Here is an 8,044-nt window from a genome sequence, read left to right as displayed (position 1 = left end):
AGATGAGCCCATTGCTAATGCAGATTTTGAGTTTTTCCGTAGATGGATCCAGATACCAAGATGCTGGTTGATTCTGCACTGGATATGCTGAGGTTACGCAACATGAGGTAATAAAAATCGAACCACTCCTCTCCCATCGTAATAGGAGAACGAGATGAAGATTTGCGATCACTGTGGTTTGTAGAGCAGAGGGGGGTAAGATAGGAAAATGTGGAGTGTGACGTGATAAATCTATAAAGACCGTAGAGAGTGTATATGAGCCCAGGTGGAGCCGCTCTCCTGTTATCAAAAGAGCCGGTGACTGAAGGAGCAGGCAACAAAGAAGCAGTGAATGGGCCTAGAGTTGAGAGTCCTTTACCAATGCAGACCAGTACCAGTACCTTGGTGGCTCCTGTCACGTCGTCCGTGACATTGGTCACTCCTTGTGTTTTTAAATCCCTACAGGAACAAGCGATTCAGCAAGGAATGGCGTGTGAGACGCAGGGAGCCAGCTGACTGAGGAAGGTCTGTGGATAAAGGGCGGTAAGCTTTCTCTGCCATGAGCGCTCTACTCAATAATGGCCCAGGTAACCCATGTGACAAAGGTGTTGGGATGGACAAGATATGGGCGGTGTGAAGACACGGGGCTCAGTGGGCGCTCTCGTCCACCAAAACCCACCGCCTTTAGAAAGACAGCGTGGCTCAGGGCTCATCCCAACTGAACGCCAGCCTCCTTAACCATGGGCGTAACACTACTCAGACAACACAGGGTGAGGGAACCACAATAATTAGACTTTATTGGATCCCCAAACAATTAACGGCACATAACGCATAACCAGCAAAACACACAAATGTAACAGGCAACAGAGTCTCACCCTTCCGCTGGCTCACCAGGGATTAGAATGTCCATGCCTCACAGGTTCCAAGCTGTCTGAGGTCTGCAAAGTCTGTAACAGGTGACTGAACTGCCCCAACCTGCGTGTCCTCCTTAGGTAGTCCTGGTTTGATGATAAAATCCTGGCAGCCGGAGTCGAAATCCCTAGACTGTGGATATGGTCTCCAACCGGGTCCGGAGTCCCTAGATTGAAGCCATAAGATATCGTGATCCTCTAGTCAGCTCCAAAGAGCTTAGACTGGATCCATCAGCATCCATCAACAACCCCTGGTGGCTTAAAGAAGTCCTTTTTATAGCCACAACCTTCCACTTGGATACACTGCGTCCTCATTGATTGGTTGGACAAGATTGCTTCACCCATTGGAGGAATTTCAAGCTGCATGGACAATGTTCATTTAAATGATGTGCATAAAAAGACTGAGGGTGTACATGTAAACTGGGAGTCACCGACTAGACAATGGCTACTAAGGTAATTACATTATCAATACACAACTACAATACAATGGTTACTGGAAATGTCTGGAGAACAATACGTCTAGCTTTCAGTGGCCAACACAATTACATTGAGTCAACAAGAGTCTTGTAAAAACAATGAGGGACTTCTCCCCCATCTATAGACAATCTATCATGCTGTCTGGCTGGATTTTAAGAAACTTTAACCCATGAGAGTCCATGTCGTCACAGGCGGCACCACTGCTCAGTACCCAGGTGGCCAGACACCTCCAGTTTTGTAAGACGTGTGCTTTTTAAGGTAGAAAAACTGTAAAGACCTTGTAGCAACACCCCCCTCATCCGCTCTACTGCTCCGGTGATTGCAGATTAGTCGTATACATCTACCATGAGTAGGTTTATATGAGTTTTGTGCGTGTTGTGTGAATTTCTTTTCAGGTCTGCTCTGAAACATATCCAGTGTGGAAAACATTACTACTGAAAAACTCATGATGCTGGTGGTATGTAAAGATGGAGTTCCTAAAAAGCGGTAAAAGTACATATTCTATAGCAGAGGTCATTATAGAGATCAGTACCTGGGGATGCCCCTGATGAACCCCCGTCTGCCATTGTGAAGAGGGTAGAAACGTGTTGGGATTCTTTCATGCTGAGTGTGTGACAAATATGCGTTTATTTTATTAGCCTGAGTATCAATTGTACAGTGGAGAGTCTGTGATTGGACGAAATCTCCTCATGACTTTACCTGGCCTTATTATTATTATATTTATACAGTGGGTACATGTTATACATGTGAGATATTTAATTTCTTTTAGGGTTTGGTCCTTGAATTTGCTGTATCATATTGATTTAAGCTACCAAACAGCTATGTAAATACAGAGTGTGAATATTTAATCTTTGGGAATGAATTGGATATATATAATTGCATATTGACGCCTCTTTATCCCCTGTATCTCACGGTTTCTATATTTCCCTCACTGACATTAGTAGCACGTATTAGTTTAGCAGTGTAGGGATAGATGGGGAGAGGGTATTGCGCACAAATTTTGATATAAAAATTGGATTAGTTTAATATCAGAACTATTACTGGCTAGGGAAGTCCAAATACCCCTAATGTATATGTAACTAATCCAAAAATAAATGAAAAGGGGCGCAATATATACAACCCATGTACAGCAAAGTTGGACAAAAAATAGCCAATCAAAATGCAATATATAATGAGTCAGCAATGTGGATACAAAAAAAGGGAGAGTTGCAATAGGGTAAATACACCGATGGATAACCCGTTGCAGGGGAAATAGCACAATAAATATAATGTGTAACATAATGTGTACATCACCGAGGCAGTGAATGTATCAAGGCGCATGCGCGGAGACCGAGACTGGTTGTCAAGGTATCCGCACATACACAGACACACCGAGAGACGCCTCAGCGAGGCATTGGGGCGGGGGACGGGCGCGCGCATGCGCACAACCCTGTAGCAAAGGAATATGTGAACCATAGGCATAAGGTAAGTATAAGTCACCATAGGACATTGAGCAGTGCTTACATAATGGCCAAATGAATAAGACACAAAAAAAATAATTATATAGTACAAATCTTCAGGCAAAGATGTCAGCAGTCTTCATAGGCAGAAACTAAGATATCACCATTCACCAATGGTTCAAAAAGTCCTCAGTAGGTGTCATATGCAAAAGTATTCCAATCCATTTTTAAGGTGCAAGAAAAGATGTGCAAAGGTAAGAATAACACTAAAATAGAATATATTACATATAAAAGGATTAATAAACACAAAACCCTAACAACTTTACACAAAATGCGTGTTTCAAAGTACTGCAAATTATGTCATGACAATTGTCTAATATACAATTTTGCTCAAAAACCAAACAATGATGCAACTATAGAAAGGAAGCAAAGCTCAGGGCTTCATTAAAACCTCATGGGGTGACGGTGTCCAGAGCCACAATCCACTGTGTCTCTCTCTGTGCTAGCAATTTTTTAATGTTATCCTTTAGTATAAATAATATATATAGATCACCGTCGCGGTGCTGCCCGGCTGTCACACTGCTCTGGCGGCTGTAGCCGCTCATTATTTCAGCTCGTATTCCCTGCTTCACCCGCCCACCGGCGCCTATGATTGGTTGCAGTCAGACATGCCCCCACGCTGAGTGACGGCTGTCTCACTGCAACCAATCACAGCGACCGGTGGGCGGGTCTATATAGTGCAGTAAAATAAAATAAATTAAAAAAAAACGATGTGCGGTCCCCCCAATTTTGATATAGCCAAGGTAAATCCACATGGCTGAAGGCTGGTATTCTCAGGATGGGGAGCCCCACGTTATGGGGAGCCCCCATCCTAAAAATATCAGCCAGCAGCCGCCCGGAATTGCCGCATCCATTACTGTAGATGCGACGGTCCCGGGACTCAACCCAGCTCATCCCGAATTGCCACCGCACCAGGGCAATCGGGGTAATAAGGCGTTAATGCCAGCCCATAGCTGCCACTAAGTCCTAGGTTAATCATGGCAGGTGTCTGAGACCCCCCCCCCCCATGATTAATCTATAGTGAAAGTAAATAAACTCAAACACTGAAAAATCCTTTATTTGAAATAAAAGACAAAAGACACCCTCTTTCACCACTTTATTAACCCCAAATACCCCTCCAGGTGCAACGTAATCCACACAAGGTCGAACAACGCTTTCAGCTCTGCTACATCGGAAGCTGACAGGAGCGGCAGTAGAACACCGCTGCTTCTGTGAGCTCCATGCAGCAACTGAAGTGAGTCGCGTTGTCAGCGGTGACGTCACTCAGGTAGTGCCAGTGTATGTGCGGTGATGATGGGTGCGGTAGTGTTTGCGTGTGTGAGGTGATGTTGGGTGCGGTAGTGTTTGCATGTGTGCGGTGATGATTGGGGCGGTAGTGCCGGTGTGTGCAGTGATGGGTGCAATAGTGCCGGTTTGTGCGGTGAGGATGGGGGATGGTAGTGCCTGTGCCTGTCTGTGTGCGGTGATGATGGGGGTTTGTAGTGCAGGCGTGTGTGCGGTGATGATGGGGGGCAGTAGTGCCTGCATGTGTGCAGTAATGATGGGGGAGGTAGTGTAATGGTGTGTGCGGTCATGATGGGGGCTGTAGTGCCGGGGTGTGTGTGGGGATGATGGGGGCGGTAGTCCCGGGGTGTGTGCGATGATGATGGGGGCGGTAGTGCCGGGGTATGTGCGATGATTATGGGGGCGGTAGTGGCGGTGTGTGCGGTGATGATGGGGGTGGTAGTGCCTGGGTGTGTGCGGTGATGATGGGGGCGGTAGTGCCAGGGTGTGTGCGATGATGATGGGTGTGGTAGTGGCGGGGTGTGTGCGATGATGATGGGGGTGGTAGTGGCAGGGTGTGTGCGATGATGATGGCGGCGGTAGTGGCGGTGTGTGCGGTACTCATGAGGGCGGTAGTGCCGGGGTGTGTGCGGTGATGATGGGGGCGGTAGTGCCGGGGTGTGTGCGGTGATGATGGGATCTCTCTATCTCTCTTGGCATGAAAAAGAAAAAAAAACAAAAAACGAATCAGTTTTTTGCTGGATCCGTCGCATCAGTTTCTACACAATCTGTGACGGATCCATTGCATCAGGCACAAACCGGATTGTGCCTGATGCCAAAAAACTGATGTGTGAAAGCAGCCTTAGGAACCCAGGCAGGGGGTAACGAATTCTCGGTCGACACTCTTTGCAGAGATGAACGGTGTGTCCCCCTGCCTGCATGGGTTTTGGGCTGGTGTTTAGCTACGAGGAATGTATACTTTATTACTGTGTTGGGAGGGGAAAGTGCTGTACACTATTGTGCGGTACTTTGTTTTCCTCCTTGTTTTATTTTTTCATTTTCTGATTGTTTATGTCTGATACAGTACCCTCAAGTCGAGTCGCTCAGTCCGCCAATGACAGGCACTGGCAGGATCCACCTATCTACCCTAGTAGACAGCAATATTCCCGCAGTCCATTCCTTAGTGTGGTTTAACAAGTCCCAAGCACACAATCAATTGCAAAAGGGTAATGCAAAAAGTGTTTTTTATTATACAAGCAGAAAGAAGAATGCCACTACCGATAAAGCAAAGCCAAAGCAAAGCCAACGTTTCAGCCTATATAAGGCCTTTGTCAAGGTCTTGCCTATGAGAAAATGATAAAGATTATTTATACACCAATAAGTGAACAATCATAACAAAATATACATATTTACAAGGAATATATATACACATACGTTTATGAGAGAATTATGGGTATAGACGGGTTAAACGTCCAAGAAACGAGCCAAAGGTAGGGCGTTTTGCTTTTCAAGAGTAACTTGCTAGATGGGGAGAGAGATATACATAAATAAGCACCATAGGTAAAATGAGAGGCAAACAGTACAGTGACTACAAGTACGCGCCGGTGTATTTATCAATCAAAAGAATATGTCGGTGGGCAATACACAGATAAACAATACCTACAAGCTCAGATCCATCAGGGATGGATAACATGGTGAAGACATGGCAAAATACGGGACATAATGTATCGGTGATAGAGATATGCAGAGAGGTCTTTTCTGAGAAGGCAGAACCAGAAGGAGGCAACAGAATAGACAGTGTAACTGCTATCCTATAGGTATTACAGCATCCAGTGTTAAACCTCAGGTGTATGTTAAAATCACTAGCAATGGCACACAGGTAAACAGTAAAAAGTACATACGCGCAGTAGACAGTATAAAGCTAATAACATACCCAGAGTCAAGGAGGCATAAGAGGTGAGTGGGTAGGTGGAGGAAGTGCCTATGGAAAAATAGGATACAGTGATGTTAAATCGCTATATACATGGAGACCAGGCTGGGTAGAGGCCAGGAGTATATAACATGGTATTACCTTTCAGAGCACAGGGGCAGGGGGACAGGGTCCCAGAGGTGCAGGCAGGAGGCATGTGGCAGTGGGGTCTATGGAGGAGCGTCTATTTGTATCCTGGGCGATACTTCCTAATATGACTAATGGAGGCCAATGCGCAGGCGCCCGTGACGTCAGTGGTGACGTGGGCGTGTCTCAGCGCATGCGTGTGACGTCAGCGGGGGGGCGGGAGAAGTACTGTGAGGTGGTGATATGGTGATATACAGTACTGAGCGCGTGTGCGCGCGTGACGTCACAGAGGGGGCGGAGTAAGGGAGGAGGGTCCCTGTATGTGACTGAGGTGTAAGTGCTCATAAGTGCGTGACGTCACAGAAGGGGCAGAGTAAGGGAAGGGGATCCTTGTCTGTGTATGTTATTGTGGACGCAGGTGCGTGCCTGCGCATTGCGTCTATGGGATAAAGCAGGGATATATGAACAGGGGATGTATGTAATAAGTGACAGTGTGTGTGACATGCATGCGTAGTATGTAAATGAGGGGTGAACACCTAGGATGTATAAGGGGGGGAGCTGTGTGTAACTGTAGAAAAGGGATAAGAATACAGAAGTGGAAAATATGTGTTGGTAGAAAGATGGAGCTTGTATAGACAAGATAGAGAGAATGTTCTGTAGGAGAAGTGTATGCATGCGGGAGAAGGTGTATATAGGCAGGGTGGAGGATAAGAGTAGGATGGATATAGATGCATTAGTGTGTGTGTGTGCAATTAGGGTATGTAAAGGATGTATGTCACTGTTAAATGTGTGGAGGGCTAATGTATGTCAGTGTGTGACCAGGGGGGGGGACGGAAGGGGAGGGAATAGTGATAGGGTAAGGATGCTACCTGGTGAAGAGGAGGTGCCAGTTGTGGGTTGAATCCGGCCGGTGAAGCAGGTGATCAGTATCTCTAAAAAGAAAACGAGATAGGTTAGGACAACTGGGTATATAAATAAAGGCAACAAATAAATACACAACACATGAGTACGGTCTACATATATGCACAGGAAAGATTAATAATTTGTTTCATATTCCCTATTCATGCCCCACGGTTCAAGGGTTTGCAAAGTGTGAATCCAGTACGCCTCACGGTGCCGGAGGATTTTTACCCTATTCCCACCCCTTCTGGGTAGTGGGACGTGTTCCAGTACCTGAAGTCTTAATTGGGAGACTGAGTGACCTCTGGCCACAAAGTGCGCCGGAATGGGGAGTACAGTCTGGCCGCACCGTGTAGTCGATTTGTGTTTACTAATGCGGTCTCCGATATGTTGGGTCGTCTCCCCAACATATCCGAGACCGCAGGGGCATTTGATTAGGTAAACCACAAAGTTAGTATCGCATGTGTAGAAACCTTTGATATGGTATTGCTTGCCAGTTCTGGGGTGTGTAAAGAACTCTCCTTTGGTGACGTTGGAGCACTGTACACAATGGAGACAAGGGAATGTTCCCTTACGTGGTGTGGCCAAAAAACTCTGTCTATCCCGACTTAGGGATGAGCCAATGTCCGCTCGGACTAAAGTGTCTTTGATATTGCGAGGGCGTTTGTGACAGATCATTGGTGGTGATTGGAATTCTTCAATGTCCGGGTATGCACTGCCAAGAATTGGCCAATGTTTTTTAATGACCTGGCCGAAAGAAGGGGAGAACGGGTGATATGTATTCACGAACGGTATGCATTGTTTTTTGTTTGGTTCTGAATTGCGTCTGGGGGAAATATTGGTTGCAATGTGATGGGGGTAGTCCCTGGCTAGGAATTTAGTGCACATTTTTTGGTGTCGAAGTATGCGCGTTGTGGGATTGGAGACGATTCTCTCTACTCTGCAATGTTGAGAGATGG

The 8,044-nt window shown here is 46.2% G+C and overlaps 1 long non-coding RNA gene across 1 annotated transcript; it reads right to left on the bottom strand.

Annotated features, from left to right (window-relative positions):
- Positions 1-5,383: 5,383 nt before the first annotated feature.
- LOC142256236 (uncharacterized) lies at positions 5,384-7,118 on the bottom strand. Its single transcript, XR_012727500.1, has 4 exons — positions 7,055-7,118; positions 6,063-6,110; positions 5,564-5,650; positions 5,384-5,472 (listed from the first exon to the last, which is right to left on the bottom strand). It is a non-coding gene; the product is annotated as an uncharacterized LOC142256236 (long non-coding RNA).
- Between the last annotated feature and the right edge of the window lie 926 nt (positions 7,119-8,044).

Source organism: Anomaloglossus baeobatrachus, chromosome 11, assembly GCF_048569485.1.
Source record: "Anomaloglossus baeobatrachus isolate aAnoBae1 chromosome 11, aAnoBae1.hap1, whole genome shotgun sequence".
Lineage (NCBI taxonomy): Eukaryota > Metazoa > Chordata > Amphibia > Anura > Aromobatidae > Anomaloglossus > Anomaloglossus baeobatrachus.
This window is presented reverse-complemented; position numbering and strand designations above follow the sequence as displayed.